The sequence below is a fragment of the Anas platyrhynchos genome, chromosome 12 (genome assembly GCF_047663525.1).
Source record: "Anas platyrhynchos isolate ZD024472 breed Pekin duck chromosome 12, IASCAAS_PekinDuck_T2T, whole genome shotgun sequence".
Lineage (NCBI taxonomy): Eukaryota > Metazoa > Chordata > Aves > Anseriformes > Anatidae > Anas > Anas platyrhynchos.
This window is the reverse complement of record NC_092598.1, coordinates 8,621,700-8,646,613: the sequence shown is the minus strand read 5'-3', so window position 1 is coordinate 8,646,613 and position 24,914 is coordinate 8,621,700. Positions and strand designations below refer to the sequence as shown.

Genomic DNA, 24,914 nt, shown 5'->3' with positions numbered 1-24,914 from the left:
GCATAAAAGATCAAAGTCTATTCTTTTGAACGATTAATCAGTGGCTTTTTATTTTCTCCTAAAATACTTGGAACATCTGTGTATCTAATAGAAGGCAAATCTCATCTATAATAGGGATTCTAGTATTTACTAACAGTTGCTTGTTTAAAAAATAAGGTGGTTGACAACAGTTATGTAGAGAGTTGAGTTTCTATGACTTTTCATTAAAATTCTACCAACTAATTAAAGCCTACAAGAAAAATATAAATCTCCAAAGTTTGGAATAATACATGGTTAATAGGCATGAATTGGCTATAACTACCAGGATAAACCAGAAGTCTAGTTTTAAGTAGCTACTACCTTTCTAGGATACAAGAAAAAACTCACCTGAAAAAGTAAATAATTAAAATTATAATTAATATACATTGTACCCGTGTTCTTAGTAGTCTCTTTCATGTATTTTTCCCACTAGCTACTGCAAAAATGCAATTAATAGCAATTATGTGACATGCAAGAGAGCAACTTATGATGTAAACACTAACAAGTTTTCCAGATCATCAACACTGAGCTTAAAAAGAAGTAAAAACAGCCTTATGGCACCATCCAAAATGCACACAATTCTGTCAAAATAGACTGAGATTTGGGCAATGCACTGGAAAACCAACTCACTGTGGGGGTATAGACGATGGTTTGTTCATGGCATGCAAGATAATTGAAACAAAAATAAGTTCCTAAAACACTTACAATGTGAGTACATTAAACTAGGTGTCCGCCAATGAAGGAGGAGGAGCTGATTTCTCTTTTGCTCATTTTCAAGCAGCACCTTAACAGATGTATTTTTAATTTTCAACAATTTTCATGTAATTTGCAAAATTATTATACAGAAGAGTATTTGACATGGAATACACGATTAGTGACATTGATAAATATAAAGACTATTAATTAAACGTCTGCTTGCTAAGTGAATGATTAGGAATTGTATTTCTACACTTTCAGCAATGTTCAAAAACTAGAGGACACTAAGTTAAGCAGAAGTGGGATCAAGTGCTACATTACCAGTGCTATTATGCAGTTTGCCAATACTCCAAAAAAACAAGGAAATAAGGTTAATTAATCACTTAAGGTAATATATGCAAGTAGCACCAATACCACCATTTATGCATAGATGCATGTTCTAGAATAATTACAGTAAGATGGAACACGCTCCTTGCAGCACAGATTGTTAGAGACTGATAAAGATAATACCACCACATCTTCAATGCTCTCTTTACTACACTGGTGTTTTATGGGAAGCAAACAGCAGGATTTTATGGATGGCTGTATTAATACATTATTGATACATTCCATAAGCTACAAGAAAAATAAGGATGCTCTGAAATTCAGTCAAGAATGAATTTGGTCGGTTTATTCCAATAATTACTGTTCCCCAACTTTTGTGCCATCTGTGCATGCTGCACAGGAAAACCAACATCAATTAATAAAGTGACTGCTGGAGTAGAGGCTCTAATGGCATCTAGCTGCTGGGGATCCCCCCCAGTGAGGACTCCTGGGCAGATGCCTGCTCTGCGTTTGCTTTTCCTTGGGTAGCAGTTCTGATGTCTTTGTAGTAAGGGTCTATAGAGAAACATAAAGTGAAATAATCAGTTATTTTGCTAAATAAATGAGAAGCAAATCCACTGACATTGTTATGGGGCTAATGTAAAAGGAGTGTGAAAATGGCAGTATCCACTCATCTGTGTTCTGTTTTGCCTGAGATCACCAACCCAAAAGCTTGCCAGTAGGCTTTTAAATAAGTATTTTGCCATTTCACTGATGTCTTGATCTACTTTCTACATTTATTTAGGTGCCTCTTGTCAGTATTTCTGGGCCCTGTCAATGTAAGACCCTGATAGATAAGGTTGGACTCTTATATCACACTCCAAACACCAAAGAAAGTCAACCTCTAGAAATATCAGGGTTTCAGGAGCCCACAAATGCTTATCCACTTAAATTCCTATATAAAATGGAAAGGGAAATGTTCACTTCCAAAAATAATAAAATAAAATAAAATAAAATAAAATAAAATAAAATAAAATAAAATAAAATAAAATAAAATAAAATAAAATAAAATAAATATGGAAGTGTAGACCAAACCAGCAAAATAGCTGATCTCACTAAAGTAAGAGGATGCTAACAAAAGACCTACTACTGCCCTTCTTCAAACATAGTTGTTGCCAGCATAGCCCCCAGACAACCCCAACAATATGTAGTTGTCTAGCTTGGCCATTTCTATGGGTAACCTGCTTGTAATTAGGCACTTTTTTTTGTGGATATCACATTTCCATGTCACTGGCCTTTCTTCTCCCCTCAGTTTTTCTTTTATATTTTCCATATGATTTAATGAGGCCTCAATTTTTTCCTTTAAAGCCAAATTAGGTGTTAGAAATTTAATCATCCACAGCAAGCCTCACAGTTGTCAACAGTATGACGAGAAAGCCTCAGTTCTTATAAATGGCGATGTGACACTCAGCAAGAACCCTCTTCTAAATGGCAGTTTGTATTTTATTCTCATTTTTATTAACCTAAAAAAAGCCACAACAAAGAGCATAGTTATTGAGATAAGCAGGACTGTGGGGCTGAGTACACTCTCTGGTGACCCCACCCAGGATGGCCACCCTGTGGGGATGCTTGAGCTGGACCTGGTGGGGTGGGACCAGCAATGTGGGGACAGGGCCATGCAGCACTGACATCCTTGGTGCCCAGATGCCGCCTGCTCCCTGCATGGAGGAGAGACTTGCCAGAGCACTGTCTGTAGCGTGCATGGCCACCAACCCAGCAAGCGAAACCCCAGCAGTGAATGAACACTGCCTACCAAAAATGGAGTCTTCCTCAGGAACCACGACTCTACCTAAGAGTGCAGATTCAGGGTTTGGGTGCTCCGCCAGTCAGACTGATACTCATTTCCACCTGTACGCCCTGGAATGCTTTCACCAGTTAAGGTATGTTTGTCTGCAGTGATAATCACATGCCAGGTGTGAAGAAGAGCCATCACATCCACAAAGCCTGTATTTCATATGCTGTCCAAATGGCCAATATTTCTGTTTTGGAAATCGCAGCCCAACTCCTAAGCAAAATTTAGAATTGTGTGTTAAAGCAGGTTTCATTTCTAGAGGTATCTCCATCCCATGTGCTGGCAAGGTAGAAAAGGATCTCGTAAAGTCATGTCCCTGCCTAACACAGGAAGAGAATGGATCTGTTTCATTGTGTCACACTCGTTCAATGTGTGTTTTGAGAGAAGATCAATAAAAGAGGTCTGCAGTCTCTCTCATACATGGTAATATTCAATCTACTACTCGTGAACTATTAAACAGTGAGAATGGAGTACATAATCCTTCTATTCTTAACAGTACTTTTAGAATAAAAATATACGGAGCAAAACCACACTGCTTCAAATTAGTAAACCTAAATATTTACTTTACATAACCTGTTATTTAATATACTGTGCAATAGGCAAATACCCTCTTTAAAGTTATGCTTATAAATCATCAAAAGGAATAGCTAATACATATCAATCATATACTAAAAAATGCATTTAAACCTGTAATTTGTAAACCTATGTAAACTCAGTATATACTTAACCAATACTAAATATATGTATATGCGATTCTTAGAGAATTTTATAACTGAATTGACTACATGCTGTAATGGAAGATTACAAAAGGAATGAAATATATGCCATATATTCATATGCGAGCTATTACATTAGAGTTGCAATTCAAAGAATAGCCTAAAAATCTAAATTAAATCTGACATCTCATTCTTTCTTTACACTTTTTTTCAGCATTAATTTTGAATTTTCGTGTCTCTGTCTTTAGAAGAAGCTTAATGGGGAATATTACCTACAAATAGCTTTTGATGTTGCATTTCCTTCAAAATTGGATTCATCAAAAAATGCAAAAATATATTTATTTTTGCTCTGGAACAAGTTAAGAACAAGTTTTTGGACTGAGTATTTCTCACTAAACTAGTGAAAGAAATTTTTTCTTTACATTATATTTTAATATTCACATTTTGCATATTGTGAATGGTTTAAAGGACATTTTAAGGTAAACAGGTTAAAATGAAAAATGTAGCATCCTAAGCAACCATAGCCAAAAATTCCTTGGCAAGTCTGGGTTAATATAAACTATGATAGATAATCATGTTAGTGAGAGTCAGAATAAAGTATTTGTTATATAAAACACACACACACTAGAAATTATCTGCAAGCATATAAGGAAGAATTTTCTGGCTTTGCTTTTCTCTGTGGTTTCATGGCCTGGTGCAAACTTTCATTGCATTTTAGTATGTTGAGTGATATTATTACTTACTTTGGTTTACACCTGGAACCTCGCATGAGACCAACCATATTAGAATCTGATGTCATACTCAAGTTCAATAAAAGATGAATAAACTTTCACTTAACTGTCAAAACTAGTCCTAGTTTCAAGTTTCCTGTTGTAATCCCTGTCTGGCACTAATCTAAATATTTAATTACTTGTTCTGTTAATAACAGCTTACAGGCTTAGAGAAGTGGACTATACACTCGAGTATGCAATGCTGTTACTTTCTAAATTAGAAAGCAATCCTATGATCTGCATGAAATTAAATTTACTTTTAATGTACTTTTAACCAAAATCTTTCATCAGGGATCTCATATATTGAATGCTTTAATTTTACTTTCTCTACCCTTTCCAGCATACTTGCATTAATCTTTGTCTCCTAGAAGAAACATGGTTGCTAAATTTCACATTATCTGACTGTGTCACCCCAGCTGCTATGTATCTCCTTTCTACCTTATCAAAGCCAAAATTACAGTTCTTTCCTCTGCTCTTTTCATAAATTTTCACCTTGCTACTTACATTATCTGCCTCTTCTAATTTCAAAAACAGGTCTGCTACCAGCTCCCCTCTTTTTATTTTTAATTTTGTGTTAAGTTCTTGGTACACTGAGCCAGCTGCATGAAATTGGTTACTTTCTGTTCCTCTAAGTTTCTTTCCACTATAGCTAACCTAAGAACATTGAAATATAGGTGACATTTTATTCTGCTTCTCTCCTTTTATTTCTAGACTGCAAACACCAGGATTTATTGGATGTTGCCAAACACATTTTAGGTGCTACTGTAAAACAAAATGATTCATTGATTCAGCAAACACTTACAGCAAAATGATTCTTCAGAGCATTTTCAAATGGCAGCCTTTCCTTCAGGGTGAACACGTACTCTGAAGAACATCGAAAAAAACACAGAAAATAGTGTGTATTGTATGTGCACATGCATACATACAGACACATCATACTTAGAAAAACACGGACAACTAGATAGCCTCGTATGACAGGCTTTTGAGGAATGCTACTGCATGATAGCACTCTCCGATTCCCATTTCTCTAAGATAGGAATCAGCATGCCATTTAGAGCATTTTCAGAGACATGCATTTCCAGGGAGATACTCAACAGGATTCCTGGTGATGCAGCAACATTGTGATGTGGATAGAATTGATTTACCGATTAATAACTGAGCTACCCAACATTTCTTTGCAGTGATCAGCTTTAATATATGAAAATACATGGACTGTGGAAACAAAATATGAAGCAGAGCTTAATGACTAGTGTTTTAAAATGTAGACTCTTGCCTCTTCAGCAGTGTTTGACCCACAATTTGTATACGTAACCTTTACTAATAAAGCTAATAAATGACCAATTGCCACCATTGTCATCCATTGCTACACAGAATAAAACAGGACATGTGGCAAGGGGAGCTGCCAGAGACAGTGAGGAACAGGGGGATGTAAGTCAAAGGCTGTGTTTCCAGAACAAAAGAAAAGATTTTGTGTGCTTAAGTACAGTGATTTAAGATCATTTAACCACAAGACTAAATAGTTACTAATATTTACTAAATTATTACCCATTCCTCACAATGTCCCATCCCCTAGGCAAGGTTAGCAATCCCATAACAGAGCTGCAGACAGAATTTGTCAATCTACTTTCTCTGAACAGCCAACGGCTGATTTTCTATTTTTGCTAGAGCTGGGTCAGCCTCCTTCGCAGGGAAGGAGCGGAACTGCACATGCCAGCCTGCAGCCAGCCCTGCAGCAGCACTGGGCACACACCGCAGCAGCCTGGTATGGAGCTGGGAGCTGCTGCAGCTGGACGTCTGTCACAGAGCACAGTGGGTTGGGCTCCGTCCTATTTCTTGAAATACATTTGCTTTTGGTAAAACAGACTCCAGAACCACAGAAACATTTAAAACACACAGTCCTATTTTGTGTGCAGACTAAATGAACTCTGAGTGAAAACGTCAACTCTCAAACCTGATTTTACATGTGCAGAAATGTAAACTACATTAAAATGTTTAACTCAAAGCTCATTCTTTCATGATTCAGCTACACAACCACAGAACTGCTAATAAGCAGTTTATCAGTCATAAAAAGGGTTATTAACATTGCAGCAACAGACGTTATTCAAAAAAATAAATGTTCCACTTACAGTGCTTATTTCTCACTGAAGTTTAATATTTTTCCAAAGATCCAAATGTCTCTTCCTTCACCCCCAGGTTTTGGTGGAAAGTTTCCTGAGCAAAAACTTGTGTTTGGTGGGGTTTGGTACTGTGATAAAAGAAAACAGATTGTGGATGCTTTTTTTTTTTTTTTTTAATTATTTTTATCTTTTTAATTCAGCGTTGTTTAAAAGATGGGATAGGCATTGTCCTATTTATATCCAATTATATGTGTCCACACTCCTCAAGTCTGTAATGCTCTTGCTGTGCAAAAGCACGATTGTACCTATCAAAAAAAAAAAAAAAGAATATTGCCCTCCCTCCTACTTTAAACCAAAGTATTAAGGGCTGAGATAGCTAAATTCAAGTTCAGTCTTTTCTGGATCTGGTTTCAATATCTACGCAATAGCAGAGGAAGTATAATTTATGGAACAAAACAATAAAGGTGGAGAAAATGATGTGTGACAAACACCCAAATCCTGATTATTTAATCTGCTGCAATGTATTTCAGTAACCAAATGCAAGTTACTCAGTCGTTGTGTGTGTTTCAGCCACATTAGAAGACTGGAGTTCATCGTTTCTAATTTTTAAAGTAGATTACAGCTGCCATGTCGTTAAGACCTTACAATTATATCTGAACAATAAATTGTATTATTAATAGGATGCTTATGGCCTGTGAGTATTAGATATTGTTGTTTGTGATTTGCACTTAAAGAGGGATTTTAATCAAGTTTACCATTCTCAAAAAGTCTGTTTTGCATTTAAATAAGCATCCTTAAAAATTGATCTGGTTTGCTCAATTATACAGTGGCTCATTCTGAAGCCTACGAGTAATTTATAATACAGACTCTGTGAGCAAGGAAGATGTATTGCATTGTACTTAATCTTATCAAATTTCTGCTGATTTCTGACGACAATGTCTGTTTATCATAATTATTATGAGTTGTCTGGGTTAATAAAACTTGAAAAACTGTGTGGGAATTAAACCAGTATGGAATGTTATACTTATTATTTATGTAAGGCTATCTGATACCAGCTGTCCTTCATGGGTCTATGAAGCCATTTATTTCAGAATTGCTTCTTGTACCACCATTGTTAAGTAGTTCAAATATACTAAAATCCAATTTTTAGGACTGTATAACTTCATATTATGAAGTCTCTCAGATGAAAACATCTTAATTACATATTACAGTATCCCAAATTATATAATATTTGATAAAAAAAATGTTTTCATTAAAAACTACCTGGGCTTCATTTGCATTATGCTGTAACTGTAATGAAATTGCTTCTTTGCCTTAGTGTTATCCTATAGGTAACTAATTTATTGTGCAAAGGGATCATTTTGTTCACTGAGAGTCATAATTAGCTTCTATATTATAAGAAGTACTTACAAACATCATCTGTACTGGTTTCATACTACAACATCATTTTTAAGATGCTCTCAGCACTGGAAGTGCATTCACTAGGAAATAATTTATAAAACAAACCAAAAAAAGAAAAAAAAAGGAAAAAATATCTTGATTTAATATCCCTTTCAGAAGGTGCAAAATACAAATGATTTTATTTGTAAAGAATTTGAAGCACTCACCTTTTAAGATTGCACCAAGGATATTTTGAGATCTGAAACAAAAGCTCATGTTTGTCCCTTTCTTCAACACAGAACCTCATTGATTTGCCTTGGAATTAAACCTACATGTGTAGGCAGTGAGCCACTTTTTAATTCAAGGCCAGGTCAGTGCTACACCAAAGGAGCAACAGATGCTCACAAAACTATTGCACAGTAATGAAATGTGGAGAAAATACACTTCACAATCTAGTAGAGACAATAAAATTATGTAAGCAAATGAATTTCCAAATTAAAAATGGGAACAATTAAGTCCTTATAAGCTCAAAAAATCCATTCTATCATCAGTGAGCATTTACTCTTTGAGTATGGATATTCTTGGCCAGTCTGATGTCCTGTTTCTACCAGTAGTAGCAAGGCTAAGAAGTTTGGGAACCCCTCTTGTTAGCTCTGGCTCCGATTTATTTTGTGATCAATCTCACATCATTTTTCAGTTCTACATGTACAGAACTTAGAGGTATGGTATGAGCATGAACTTCCAGATAAGACACAGAAGCTTTCTGATAATAGGTATAGCAGAAGCACAACAAAGTACTTTTGCCATAAGAACAACTTTGGATTTAAAGAAGTGAGGAGGTAAAAACAGTGTTAAGTTGATACTAAAGTCAATAAACTATATAATGACAAGATTTAATGCTGTTTTATTTCACAGTTCAATATAATGTAAGCTTTTGTTGCTTAAAGGAGGACTTTATTGATGTTTACAGATTGACTTTATGGCTTGCTTGTCACCAGGAGAGCCAAGACATGTCTGTCTCAGTTTCTGGTCAGGAATGCCAGGGCCATACACTGTCTATTTTCATACCAAGTAGAAGAAAAAATATAGTCTGAAATTCCTGTATCAGAGCAACTTGTTAAGATAATTGTCTTGCAATGATTGATCTAGTCATGTCAAGATAATAAGTTTTTTATGGTCCTGAGGAGGATTTAATCTAATTTTTGGAGGGATTCTGATCTCACTGTTGCCGCTTTATCACTTTTAATCTCAACACTTTTATTTGAATTTGATCTGCAAAATTCAATATACTTTTAGTTGACAGCTGAAAACATAGAATAGTCTTTTTACACTAAGTTTCCCTGTGTTGAAACTGTGTTTTAAATCTTGTTATCATTACTCTGAACAAATCCAATTATGGAGTTGTTTTGCTGCTTTAGACAGAGAATACTCAGTATAATTTCTCCAAAACAATAAAAGAACCAATATCCGTTTCTCCTAAAGAAAAAGTAGTGGTTTTGAATAGAAGAAGGCCACTAATAGTGTCCTTAATTATTTGGTCGAGGATCATTTGTGATTTAGGAAAAGATGTCTAACATTGTGCTGTCCTTGAATAGAAACTATTTATAGTTGTATTGTTTTAAATTCCTAACTATATGATGATGAAGTCAAGTTGTCTGAATTTAAAAATAAATTTGTTCAGCGTTGTTCTCAAGTTTTAATTTTAATAATAAGATATTATTATTATTATTATCATTATCTTTATCATTATTATTTATTTTCTAAGGCAACATGGTCAATTACCACAAATCTGGTTAATACCAAGCTCGTAAGCTTTGGCTGGGACTACACTGACTATAGTGTTCTGGGCACCAAAATACAGAGCGGAGATAAAAAACACACCAGAAATTTGAACTGAAAGAGAATAAAACCACTACGACAACAGAAAGCAATCTGGGGCAGGAACTGCCAGAGCTGTTCCAAGTGTGCCTCCTGGTGAGCCCCAGCCCACCGACTGGTATTATTGCCATATACGTATGAAGCAACCAAATGCAAGAAATCTGCTCCCCATGCACTTGTTTCCCCTCTGAGCCCAGCCCTGCCCATGGCCCCACTGCTCCCCAGCCACCAGCCCCACGGCAGCGTGCGGCGCTGCAGGTGTTCCTGCTGCGTGGGGCTGCATGGCCCCAAGGCGCGGCTTCTCCCTCTCAAACAGGGAAAAGGATTTCCTCTGCTCTGCTTCTGGGATTGCGGTGTTTGTTGTATTTTCTCTTTGGCTCTATCCTCTTTGATTATTTTTAGTTCTTAATCTTATTACTTCACACTTCTGTACAACTGAGCTGAATAAGCTACTTATCCAGCCTCTAAGCTGAATCTATCCAGATCATTTTGAATTTATTTGCTCTGTTCCTCTGTATTTACTTTATCCTCCGTTTCCATTTCTATGTCATTGGCAAATTTAGGTCAGTAAATTATAAAGTAAACAAAACTGGCCCTAATGCTGTGCTTTCTGACATTCCTTTTAACTCCTTCCTGAACTATTTTTTATTTATAAGATTTGCTCCTTCAATCAAAAATACTTCCTAGGGACCTCATATGACTTTCTGTAAGAGAATGCTTGCTGTATTTGCAGACTAAACACTTCTAAAATCTATTTTAAAATGAGCACCAGATTGCTCTCTCTTTCATCACCTGAACACGTATGGGCATTCTCCAGGAGAAAGACGGAAGCCAGCAGTCACAGAGAACATCTTAAGCCATACATGGGGTGCCTTTTGGCCTGGGCACATCACTTAACCTCCTGGGAGAAGAGTTCAGAGGATTCTTTTTGCTAAGTAGACATGGTTAACATATGCAGAAGCATAGTCTTTGTAATCTTCATCCTTCAAGCACATTTGTTAACTTTTTTTTTTGTCTCCTGCTTCCTCAGTACATTTTTATTTTCATTTTTTTTCGGTCATCAGCATCCCCTGGATTGCTGCTACTTAAATAAAACATTCTCCCCTAGGTGATACGTAGTGAGTCGGTGAAAAGATGCTGTCATTTGCCTCATTGTGACATGTTTCAGCACAATCTTTGTGAATTTCTCTGGTACTTCCAAATATGCAATCTATGTTAAGTAAACATATTTCCAGTGCACCTCTCAAAATACATCAAAACACTTGTTTCAAACTAACTTGATTTTTTATTATTCAGATCAGAATAGTCTCTTTTCTGCATCAATGTTTTTAATTCTGCCTTCTAATGTGGGGGTTACCACTAAAAGCAATAATATGCCTTTCTCTGTGAGCTGATACCCGTAAAGGATCAGACGTGCAGTTTCCACAAAGAATTTTTAAGGCTTACTTCTTCCATTTGGTGTACTCTGCTGAGTGTCTAGATAGTCACAATCACCAATAAGCAGCACTCTGCTGCCATGGGATGTCTTCCTGTGTGCTCAATTACCTCACCAGCCAATTTCCTTCCTTCTCCATTTTGTGTGTGTGTGTGTGTGTGTGTGTGTCAGATTCCTTGTGAGAGATCCCTGTACTACTCATAATCTGGAAACATACAGGCCTTAGAGATTTCCTTTAATTTGCATAGGCTGTTTGTAAGAACAAACCATGCATTGGGCCACATAGCCTTTTCAGCACAGAAACTTCCAATCAGTCAACACACACTGGCTTGTTTATGAGCTTTCCTGTGCATCAGACAAGCAAAATGGAGGAGCACTCTAATAAGGATTATTCTTGACACCAAAGTTTGGTTCTAAGGGGAGTTTACCCCCAGTTTGTTAGTCCTGGTGAGTACCAGTGTGATGCACAGGTGACACACAGACCCAGCTGTGTCCCCACAATGCACTGGCAGCACTGCAGAAGGATGTTGTCCACACCAGAAAGCACAGCCAGCACTTCCTTTTGGGCACAGCAGGGAAGCCCAAGGTGGCTTGCTGCTGCCCTCCTTGGTGCATGGCAGACATGCCTCTTCCCTGCCAGGCTGGAGCAAGGGGACAGCTTCTGCCTTTGACTCCTGCTACCTGGGTCCTCACTAGGTCCATTACTTTCACAATGCAAACAACCCCAGATATGCCATTTTCTCTATCACAATTAAATAAAGGATATCTTAAAAGCTATTACATATAAATCCATGCTGCGTGCACTTATACAGGCTGCAGGACTAAAAGAAAGGTATCAGGGCTGCAAACATGAGCAGTTTTGACTGTACAATGAGAAAGCGCATACAACTTCAGTTAGATAACTCACTCTAGCAACTTGGCAGCATCCCCTATTTACTGGATTGTCATGTGTCTAATCCCTGGGTTATCAGTAAAACACGATTCAGCAGCAGCACAGGTTACACATTCATGTAGGTATCAGCAAGGGCCTGCCTCTTTGCTTCCAATTTTCTATATTATAGTAGCAGCCCCCTTCTGCCTTTTATCATACAAAGGTCATCTAGGAGCTTATTTTGGAGTACTGGTACTTCTAGATGGTAGGAGCTTTCAGAGGTATGAGTGACACATGAAAATGCAATGATCGCAGCATACCTGAATGTTCTAGTTTAAATGCTGTCAGTGCACAGCCTGCTTAATAATAAAAAGATTCTTGAAAATTACATCCTTATATGCATTTTTTTCTTCTTTTTTTTTTTTTTTTTTTTTTTTTCTTTTGAACAACCTGCATGCTGAGGTGGAAATTGGAAGTACTAGTGTAAACTAAACAGAATAGAGTTGGCTATGTGCAGCAGCTCTGGAGAAGTTAAATCTTGTTGCTGGTTTACAAAACCTGGGCAGCAATCCTGCTCCACCACAAGACTCAAGATTGCTTCACACAGAGCAGCTGAGGGGGCCACAGCCTTTTCTTGCCAAGCTGCAAATCCACGTTCATTTAATTTCCCTAATGAATCATCTCTTATTACTTCATGTGCAAGGGCCTGGTTTCTCTCCATAAGCAGCTCAATCAATTTTAAGAGGCAGAGCAGAACCTGGAGGTGGGGGGCTTTTCACATAACTGCTGAAGTGATGCAGTTTATCTTAAAGAAAGCAAAGGTATTAGGGTATATAAGGAAGTAAGAGACGGACTCGTGATACTAAAAAGTTACAGAGGCATTTGTCACAACAAACCTGGAGAAGTGCTTTTGATGAAAGCGTATTCCTTACCTTGGTTTCCACTACAGCCTGAGTTCTCACAGGAGCCATCATTCACCAGATGACTGGGGGTCCCTCCATGCAGGTCCCCTGCACCCACAGCAGCAGAATGAATGTGTCAGCCTTGGAAACTTTGCTTCTGGGCATAGTACTGGGCATAGGACATCCATCTGAAACTAATATATTGGATAGAGGAAAAGGGGAAAAACTAAATGCATTATTGCTGAGACGTAAGTATACTGTGGTGTTTCTTCTAGCTGTTCCATGTTCATAAAAGTGGGTTTGCCTTGATGGAATCTCTGCAGCTTAATTCTTCTCCTGTTAAATTTAATGTGATTTTTCTTCAAAAAAAAAAAAAAAGTTACCAAGTTTGAAGCTCAAAGCAAGTCAGAAAAAATGAACTTTACATTTGAGAAATATTGTGGAAAATTCTCAACTTTTTATTTTCTAAAGGGCATTTTCAACATCAAAATGTAAACTTTCATGATTTTTTAAAAATCTTTTAACAGAATTTTTCCAAAATAATTTTTAGATTCATTAATTGATACCCTAAAAAATTGTAGCCACAAGGAACAAAAACTATATTTTGTAGTTTAAAATGAAAACAGCTTCTTAATTGTGTCATGATTCCACAAGGTATCAGCTCTATATGATAACGGAGTTGTCAAACAGGACTTCTACAGAGATTAGGAAATCCCACACTGAGAAACCATCTACTTCCAGCTATTCCTCTTGGTTTCAGTTTTTCTTTATGAGGGCTCTTTTTTTTTAAGACCTTGTTAGTGCAATTACAGCTGTGAATCTAGTATTTCTTAACGTCTAACAGGAGGCTTAATTCAATGAAAATGTATGTAGGTAGAAAATAACAGAAATCAATCTTATTTTGTGAACACTCACTTGGTACTCTTCTCAGTTCTTTAACATGATGAAATCAGAAGTTCTTGCATTTGGCAGTTCAGCTTTCCCAGTCAAAGCAGTTGTGGAACGTGCTGTCAAGCATAAAATTGGGTGCATCCAGAGCTCTGCCTTGGGGCAGTGCACAGGAAAAGGAGATTCCTACAACAGAGTGACTGCAACAATTAGCTGAACCACGAACCCTAAGTTTAGCACCCTCACACTCAGAGCAGAAGACATGAAGGAGAGGAACCACAATGCCAGTTTGACTGTGCTAGCTATGGACCTAATGACAATTCATTGATTCAGTTCCCTGAAACTTTAAACTTCACAGACTGAAACCAAATAGGATCTGCTAGGTTGGAATATATTCTTGCTCCCAAGCATGTTTCCATGTGAGCTTCTTCATGTGATCCAGCACAACCAGACAACCTAGCCTCTTGCAGAGAGTCAAGCCATGTTTCTTGCCCAGCAGTCTCTTCTGCCAATCCACAAGTGATTTACTGTTAATTTTAATTGTTTATATTTAATATATTATAAACCACTGCAAAGAAACTAATATGCTGGCCAAAACCAAATGTTTTCCAAAAGAAAAAAAAAGTTTCAGGACTGGCATTAATTGGATGATGAACAACTTGGGATATTATTATGGTAGTTATGAACTTGCTGCACCACTGAAACAACACTAGGGATGAGAGGCATGCATTCTGCACTTCTGAAAGCAGGAATATTTTGTCACACTGTCATCAGATAAAATTTCTGATGTATAGTTAAATAACCTTTACTTTCATCCCTCTGGTGTAAAAGATGAAAATCTTTTAAGAGTGAAAGTCCCAAAGAAATGTAAATACAGTGTATTCACTACTGACATTTCAAAAGATTTTGCCCCACCAGTGGAGACAGCTATTCTCTATTATCAGGTTTCCTGTCAGTCATGTTGATTAAAGTTGATAAATACTGCAAGCCACTTGGGGCAGGCTAAAGGACACAAAAGAGAAATGTAACTTATTTGAAAAGGAACATATTTCCTGGGAAATGAAAAGCAGGCCGTATTGGCCTGTACCTTGCTACTTCTAAATAAAGCCAATTCCTTCCCTCCCCCTCCGCCTCCCCTTTTTTAAAGATATTTTTTCATTTTCTTAGAAGTATTACATACGTATATACCACAATTACTGTAACAGTTCTTTTTGTGGACAAAGCAGTGTGGTATGGAAGAGTTAGCTCAGTCTCTGTGCATTCACATACATTATGATGTTTATCGAACTTGGGCAACAAATGACAATTCACTAGACCAGTTTCTGGTATCTGGACTCCATGAATACTTCATCAATAATGACCTTCCTTCAGATGTCTGTGGAGATACTTGCAGTAATGTAGTAGAGAATGTGAATGCCCAGGAGTAACAACTGTAAATCACGGAATATTTTCCATAAAAATTACTCTCCCTATCATGTCAAAATTTCCAGAAGAATACTTTTATGACTTGACTGGATACTGTAACTATAGAAGTAGAAAGGATGCAATGGCAGAATCCAAGTTGGACCTGGAAAAAGATAACACTTGAGAGAAAGCTGAAATTCACTGTATTGAAGAAGGAATGAAACTCTTGGTAATTGAACTGAATTTTTTATTTAAGAAAAAAATCTTATATTTAAAATAAATGATTAATGAAATTCATTATGTGGCTATAAAATATTTGATGACCGACACATTTTTGGCTAATAGCATGAACTCTACTGCCAGCAGAATATATTGGTTTAAACTCGTAGGGATTTTTAAAAAGGCCTGCAGGGCCTTAAAAACCTAAAATGATGTGGATTTGGAAATTCTGAACTAAACCCAGTTTGCAGTAGTATTTTAAGAATATCATATATGCATTTACCTTTCTGAGCTTATTGTTCAGCTATGTTTTTTACAGCAGCTGGCCTACCTGAAAATTCAATGCAATAAATTTCTGACAAATTGTAAAAGAAAGAAATCCAGTCCCACTCCTGTACTACTTTGGCATAAAATGGATTTTTTTTTTTTTTTTAATAATCAGATTCCTTTTAAAGTGCACAGGGTGCCAAAATGAATGTGCCCATTTTAGAATCTCTATCTGCCACTGCAGAAATCTAGCTGAGAAAACTAATACACCTTTTACAGCATTTTTAATATAGCTACCTTGGGTCTTCTTATTTGTTCAGATGCTTATCCATCATAAAATCACACTGCATAGAATCAGATTACAAACCCTGATGAGAATTCTACATATGTGGCTAACTATGCCATTATAATTAATTCAGTCAGAAAAACACACTGTGTTAACAGAGAGGAAGACTTTTTAAAATCCTGGCATTTTCCTTAAGCTTTGAAAAGTTCTCAATAAAGACATGCACTATGATGCAGCAATATGAAAACGGTCAAGATCCTATTTTGCACTGACATTTCTTTACTCCATTTTTAAAATAATGGGACATATTCTTCATATTCTTAATACAGTATTTTATAGTTTTGAGAGTATTTCAAATAATAATTTAGTTCATGAAGTTGCAATGAGAAATACCTGATTACTTTCACAAACCAGAAATGATGGCAGCCCTCTTGCACATTTTCAACGAAGCAAAGGGGATGACTGTTACTCCTTATACCAACAGAAACCATGGCAGGAAAAGAAATTACTGCAAGCTGTTTGAACATAGATTATCACTTTTTAATACTATTATTATTTGATACAAATAATGGGAACTATATTACCAATGGTAGCAAGATTTTATTTGCCCAGGATTTCTTTTATTGCAGCTTGTTTGCAGCAGAAGCTGTTAGTTTGCATATCTCTTGACCCTTTATTGTTTGTTTAGGAAATTCATTTTGCTGTAAAAAGGCTGAGGATTTTTTTTTTTTACTAAAATACAATATAGAAATAAAGAATAAAGACAATTTTAGTGGTGCAAGCTACTACCTAAATAGCTTAAACCATTCATATCATAGAAGCAATATGAAGAGCACCTTGAGTGTTCAGAAGCAATTATGACAGTGATAACTGCAGATGAAATGAAGCAAAATGTGAAAAATTTATCTTCATGTACACTTTTCTACATAACAGAATGGCCTCCATTTATCTTACTTCTTGTTCTGTTAGACTGATTAGTTAACTGGCTTCAGAAGCAAAATAGGAATGAGCTGACAAATTGTTCCCTTTGACTTTTGCACAGCCCAAGAGTAAATATCAGATTTAACATTTAATCATTTAAAACAGCCAATCTGGCTACAAGATAAGATGTGAATACATTAACCCAAATGTATTGTCAGTACATAGAGGAGATTTTTGCTTTTTACATATGGATACTTTAAACACATTAAAAGGATAAGCAGGTAGTGGCATCTTAATTTTACCCTACGTATGACCTTTCTGAATTCAAACAGGATAAAACAGGAATCTACTTGTTGATCAACATTAGAAAACACATACTTACAGAAAACAAAACCCAAAAAAATCTCATTGCAGGACATAGCTGTTGTGAGAATAAATGCCTGAAACTATGCTTTTTTACTTTTACCCTCAGATACCTAGTCACTCACCTGGATTTTCAAAATACTTGGCCTATGATCTCCTGCCTTTATTTTTAAGAGTAATCTCTTTGAAGACTTCACATGCAAGTCTAGTAGTCATATGTCTGGAGAAGAGATCAAACAAATCCTCATTATGTCAACAGAAAAATAAATGTCATTTCCTCATACTGATCCCTGGCAAGCAGTGGCTGTGTCATTTAATATAAGAATCATTAGAAAGAAATCAAGGTTTTACCAAATTGGGCTTTAGAGATTCACGTGCTTCATAAGGATTTTAATGGTAGTCTAATTTCTGTGTCTAATTTTGAGATGTATAGAAAGACTTCATCAGGTAGACTTTTTAGCTCTTTTCACAGATAGTCTCAAGTGCAAACACAAATACCTTAAAAATTCTGTCTTAAGATGATTTTTACCATCTGTGTTAAGCTGTATTATACAGCTTTACAAGCTGTTATATTTCTTTTGTTAATTTACTTATTTTTTGTACATGTTTCAAGCATGCAGAATTGTGTTTTATGTTATGTATCTAAACATTTTTAGACAGCTTTTGACCACAATTTTCAACCTTCTCATTGGTCAGTTAAGCAACAGTGATGAATGCCTCCTCCCACATGCAGTCTTTGGAAGGTAAGAACCCTTAGGCTTGGCAATGTCCTACAATTTCAGTAGTCTTTCTAATACACCCAAATTACATTTGGCAGAATTTCATGATAGATTTTATTAGCATATGCTCTGTATATCTAGATTCTTGGTGAGCTCATCCTCTATTTATCTAATGTAGCATCTGAACAACCAAGGAGTTAAGCCTTCTAAGACTCTTTTCCTGGCTTGTTAAGAATCTTTTAAAAAAGGATTTGGTTGCAACCCTATTCCTTCAATCCCTCATGCATTGACAAAAGAGCTATTAAAAATCTGTTACTGTTATAGAAATATACAGGCTATCCTGGAATGCTCTGGAGCTATGCCTTGAATTTAACTTACAAAAGATGCGTTCCAGTCTGATTGCTCCAGCCTGTGGTTTTCTATATCATAAACTGAAAATTCTGTTTCTGTTTTAGGCATTTTAATCTCAACTCCCCCATGAGCACTGGAAACAGGGGCTGACTGTACAGATATTTTCCAGGCCTCTTTTCATTTCCTTCCACTGTGTCTTGCTTGTCCAACAGTTTCTCTTTCTGATCTCCTGCTATTTTCATTCACTTCCCCTCAAATTCTTTTGCTTGACATTTTTAGTTTCTATAATCTGATATTAAAACAAAGCAAGAAACCCGTCTCATAACCCCTTGTACAGTCTGACTCTTTGTATATGCATACAGTTCTCTCAATTTCCAATTGCTGTTCACAGGGAAACACTCAAGTGGCAGTGTAGCCTGGAGGCTGCTTGGCTGGCATGGGGAGAAGGGGGCTGGAGCTCTGCAGCTGTCCTACCCCTGCAGGTGACATCTGGAAAATGATTTCATACCCTTCTGACTTTTTATGCCTGTCCTAAGGATCTTGTTTGTAAATCTTTAGTGACTTGCAATTTTAATTTTAATTTTTTAAACAGAGAGGTTTTACATTGTTTAGCACGAAGGGACTGTGATCTCAGCTGGGGCACGTAGGTGTTACTGGGCTGCAGCACTGAGGGAGCTATGGTGTAAACAGAGAGAATATTTTTGTTCTGAAAACAAGCAGACACTGCACCACCACTAATTGAAGACATATTTTTTTCGTGAATGATATCCAGTTGAAAAAATGTGTACAACATAACCTCTGGAATGAGCTCAAAAGAAAGATATTTCAACAAATATGCATGCACATGTGTTCAAGAATTTTTTTTTTTTTTTTAATTTTCCCCACCCTATTTTAATGAGGGCTTTCTTTTATGCAGATCAGCTTTTTCTTTTTCTGGTGCCCACAACACAGCCATAAGAAAGTCATAGGAAAGTGGGGCAGACACAGATCCCCGTGACACCCTGAATAGCCTTCCTGCATTGCCAGACACCACCACTGCTGCACTTGGAAGGGTAACAACTACTGTTCATGCACAGGAGACTACCACCAGGAGACGACAAAAATACACAAATAGTGTGGGTAAAAACCAAATGCACTCACACTTCTCTTTTCCCTTCCTATTTCCCAGTACTTGTGAAGAATTTCTAGGTTATGACAGCAGCAATATTTGTTGACCGTGACATAGTGAACTATAATTAACATCTATATGATTCCAAGAGACAATATTTTCATCATAAAAAGTAAGCACTTCCATGTATATTCTGATACCTCAACCTTTTGCAGCAGCTGAGCAAGCTCAGTACTCACAGAGAAACAAGATCACATTGACCGCTGAGACACTAAGTGCCCAAATGAAAATATAAATTCAAGATCAAAATATTTCCTGATATTTGTATTTTATATATTTACTCACAGATTTCTATCTAGAAAGTTACTTACAGTGTTGACACTAATTTGAATAAGCTGTACTCATTAATGGGTTTATACTTTAAACAAAATCTGTAAATAGGGATGGTGATTGTAGGGGAGAGTTGTATTAATCTGACATTTCCAGTGACAGACTAGTTCAGTCATGACCTGGATTAAGGTCACACTCAAATGCCTTATTCACTATATTATTACACCCATGAAGTGAAGAAACGGAATGAAATTAAAAATACTATCAAAATAATAATGTACAGTTGTGGGACTACTGAAGAAAAAGTTTAGTTGAAGTAAAGGATTTTTGCATTCTGCAGGGAGTTCTGATGTTTAGAAGAAAAGAATTGATCCAACCCTAACATATGCATCAATCCAATGTAAATGCAATACATGTATGTAGAGAAAATGCATTCATGTAACATTTTATATCACATGCTGATAGCGTCATAGACACCAGATATTAGGGTTTTTAATTGTTTTTGAAAAAAAAATCTGTGCAATTTTTAGTGCCTAAATCTAGTTTTCTAAATAAAAAAATAAAAATAAAAATAAAAACATTTTCTTTGTGTTTGCTATGAAACAATCTTTGAGATATATATATTTCAGTATTTTTTCAACATTTTAAGAATGCTTTCTTAATTTGTCACTGAAATTAACTGAAATTATTTAGGGATTCTAAAAGAAATTCGTATTAAAATATTATTCTGACAACAATGGACATAAAAAGAGGAGTTCTGACCAGCTCTCTTAAGACAAAAGTCAAATGTGTTTTTTAATTTTATTTTAAATTTTATTTTTTTTAACTCCATATGGAAAGTTTCATAGGGAGAAATATATCTTTTTGAAAGAACCATTTAGGCATGGTGGTATAATATGACTCTCTAGAAAAAGCAATACTGACCCTTCTAACATTTTCATGCCACTGTATACATCAGTCCTACACTTAGTCATAGTTCTTTACAACAATCAGAAATAGTTAAAAAGTTTTCCAGAACACTGTTATTTGTTTGACATTTTCCACAATGAATATGTTACGTTTTATATTAGTACAGCTGGTAAGTACCTTGATAATGATATCATCTGAGAGCTATTCTTCATTCACTCAGGTTCATATTTAATAGGCATCAGAGATCATAGAAATTTTATGATACAATGCAATAGATTATCACACCAACTGAAATTACCAATGTTAGAAATTAAGTATACCTTTATAGCAGAGACTCTTGGGTAAAAAAAATGAAGCAGAATGCAATGTAATGGAGAAACATAAATTTCATGTGCACTAAGAATGTGTATGAATAATGTATTTAATATGCTGTTATATTCATCTAAAATGAGAGCAAAAAAAGTAATACATTTTCTAGAGAGGCTTAACATAATCATTTCCTTGAAAATGCTAAATTTATCTTTAACCTGTTTTCTCCAATTATACTCATTGATGTAAATTGGAAAAAAAAAAAAAAGAGCAATCCTCAGAGTAGCTTTTACAGCATCTTTGTGGTCCCAAGCCAAGAAAAGCAAGGCAGGATGCTTTCCTGCTTTATTCCCAAATAAAAAGAAAATACTTCAATTGCTGTATATAATGAACACTTTAAATATGAATGTATTTGTCAAGAGCTGCAAAGTCAATGTTGAAATGCTGCCAATTTCTGTGACAAATGCTGTTATCAGGAATGTATAGGAATTAACAAAGCAAAAAAACTGCTTTAATGTGCTGATTGTCTTGCTTCTTTCCTGAGTCAGTGAAACCTAGGCAATTTTATAGATTAAAACCATCATGTTTACGGTAAAAGCACAGGTAGATGCCTTGTGGCAACTTAGTTATCCTGACCTTTCTGGAATGAGGAAAATCTTTTCCCGACGAATCTCCCCTGCAGCTTCCTGGGACTGTAGTTCCAGCCACAGCTCTATCACCAGCAGCCCTCCAGTTCTTCCAAAACCTTTTTCTTACTCCTGTGAACAGCAGAAAAACAACAAAAAGACACAAAAAACTGTAAACTTCGTATCTAACACAGCAGTCTGAAGGAAGAAGCGAAGTATGGATAACTTTAGTACCATCTCTTCCTACTGCCCCCAAATGAAACATAATGCAATGTTGTGGAAAATACAATTAAGACTACCTGCAAACAACTTTGTCTAAAGTGTTCTTCAGTCAACCAAATTTACATGGTATGAAAAAGATTTCAAGATATTTCACAGACAGGAGCTGGCGATTTTATTTAGGTCAGACTTGTTAAATACATCAACAATAACCAACAATAACATAACTGCATATAGCCCTCTACATCTTGGACTGTGCTGGACTTCCAACTATATTAAATCAAAACTAATAATTAACAAGAACAAATCAAAATCCAAGGAATAATACTAAAGACTGAAAATAATAATAGTTGAACTCAAACTTCAAGAATGCTAACATGACATATAAATGTGTTACCCTATATTTTGCAAAGCAAATTCCACCTTACATTGGAAACTGTGTTAGAGAAGAATAGCATTAGTTAGGTATATTTGCTACAGGGTGTAAGAGAAAATTAATTCTGATTTGCACGTAAGCTTATGAGCTATACCTATGAAAAGCAAATAAAAACTTTGTTTTATTCTTCCTTTTATTTTATCGTTGAAAAAAAAAATTTTGACATGCTGTGGCATGCCAAGTTCTACGGACCAAGTTCATGGACTAAGTTCTATGTCCAGAAGGCACATCCAGACTGTAGGGTACATAGAGGATATGTCCGCTCACAGTGCAGAATGCATAGAAGAGCTGCTCTGACAGTGCTGCCAACAGCCTGGCCTTGCAAACAAGCACAGGTCAGCATGTGCTTTGCTATGGTTTGTAGGACACCCAAGGTTGCATAGCCACTTTCAAGAAGCTCAAAGAATAAGCCATGTCAAGACCTCTACTCCCAGTGGTGATCACTAGTCAGAGCTCTGCCTGCAGAACATACACAAAAGCTCTCAGAATGCAGCACAATTAAATAAATATTTGAAGGAAGACTGACTTCACTCTGCTGAGGTGCTTACATAGCGATTACCAACTTGACACGTGAACAACGCAGCTTGGATCAGTCAGGAGGCTGTCAGATAATGCAGAGTTTCTGACAGCAGGTGGATTGAGGTCCTTTCCGAACATTCGATTCTTCTCAGTATCAGCTGAACATCCTGTTGACATGCCACCAGGGTTAATAATTAGTGCTTTTCATAAGAACTTCCACTACCTAACCTTCTACCTCTTTTTTTCCCCCCATTCTGACAGTAAAACATAACACAGATGGAACAAAGAGTAACTCAAACTAATTTTAGCTTTAAGTGGGCATTTTCCAACACACTTCAGAATATCCAGGATTTAATAGCCAAACAAATAAGGAATACATTTTTAAAATTAATTAAAGCATGTCCTTCTAATGAATCAGTTTGAAAACAGTTGGAATTATGGAATTTTGCCTTGCTTTCTTAGAGGAAAAGATGGCCAATGTTAAAGTAGTTTTGCTGCAAAAGTTTTTTTTTTTTTTTTCTTTTAATTTCTTCCAGCTCAGGACTCAAAGTCTACAAAATGTCTCTTGACCTTAAAGAAATGTTAAGGTTCATGTTAATAAGTAAATAAGGTAGTCTACTTGAGAGAACGTTTTAAGATATCAAGCTGATTATTTTAGAAATTTTCTCATTTACAGAGTATCCTGCAAGAACACGGTTTTCAAAATGAAAATGAATACAGGAAGATCAAACATTTTTACATACATAAAATCACAGTGAATTTCTGGTGATAGGAATTCATTCATGTAACACTATGATTTGTTGTCTCTTGTGTTGAAGGTATGTGCTTAAATAGGGTCTATGGTTTACAAAAAGAGGAAGTGTGGAGGAATTATAGGAATTATTTTCTAGTTATGAGCCTATTTTTGCATATATAAAAAGGTCATACCAACTAATCAAATTTGGGGCTAAAGTCATTTAAAGCATTCTTTAAAAGCACATAAAAATTCAGCAATGTATTTTTCAACATGTATGCAGTCCAATGACTGAAAAGAAAACTGTAGGAATGCCATAGTGATTTTGTTATATTGTTAACACTGGAGAAAACAAATGGCTATAGAAAAAGATCTGACTGATCAAGTATTTTACAGCAGACTGCCTGTTAATGATTCTAAAAGAGTAAGCACATCTGTTGCAAATTAAAAGAATGTTCATCTACAATCCTTGTAATTCAAACAAACAAACAAAGAGCAGTTTTGATCACTGCTCTAGTTTGCTTAATGCATCATATTAATAAGCATATGCTCCACTGGTAGCCTGGCACAAAACAAGGGCTCTCAGGCAATAAAGCCGTAGAAATAACCAGTACACCATAACACTCCACAGTATTCTCCAAGCACAACAGAATCATCTTGAAGCATAAAGACTTAAAATTTAGGTTTACTATTCTTATCAAATGGAATAATAATAATAAAAAAAGTCAATCCCAAATTAGTCAATTTTTGGTGATAATAACAAAAGTTTTTTCAAACAAAAAAGAAAATTGCCATTTAACATGTTCTCTGTCAGAGTCAAATAGCATTTCTTGGGTTCTAATAAAACGTGTTCTTGATCATAAGCATCTACTCTATATTTATTACTGCCTGACAGCCTTAGGGTCATTAATTTATTGCTAAGGTGCATATGTGTATATGTGTTTATGTGCATAATGTGATACATATTGTACTTTAAGTATGATATGGTCTGAATCTGGAGCGTACAAATGTAGTACACAGCAAATACAAAATCCTTTTCTTCCCCTAAGTTAAAAAATATTTTTATTAATGGATGAATATCTTATTAATGCTTGAACTCCATTACAGATTATTTTTATGAAATATAATCAGTGCTGAACCAAAACTCTTTAGACTCTATAATTCAGACAGTATAGCTGCTGCTATACTTTTTTTAAAACACTGTGTTAACAGATTCAGATGAACAGAGCTTTCTTATCACTGTTGGCAGACTTTCATTCACAGCATGAGATAAGAAAAAAGGAGCTATATTATAAGTGTTTCAAATTGTAGTTTATACTAACTTGCTCCTCTTATTGTATTTATTCTATTGCCAAGTTAAAAATGAGCA

General features: G+C 35.9%; 1 long non-coding RNA gene across 3 annotated transcripts in view; it reads right to left on the bottom strand.

The window, feature by feature from the left end:
* The window catches only part of LOC110352810 (uncharacterized), a 105,559-nt gene that overhangs the window by 56,136 nt on the left and 24,509 nt on the right, over positions 1–24,914 (bottom strand). For all 3 annotated transcript variants that reach the window (XR_011812369.1, XR_011812367.1, XR_011812368.1), the window contains exons 5-11: positions 22,842–22,979; positions 21,649–21,770; positions 17,412–17,506; positions 13,854–14,012; positions 12,969–13,132; positions 6,482–6,600; positions 5,158–5,219 (exon numbers count right to left, since the gene is read on the bottom strand). This is a non-coding gene — a long non-coding RNA (uncharacterized lncRNA). The remainder of the gene's footprint in view (positions 1–5,157; positions 5,220–6,481; positions 6,601–12,968; positions 13,133–13,853; positions 14,013–17,411; positions 17,507–21,648; positions 21,771–22,841; positions 22,980–24,914) is intronic.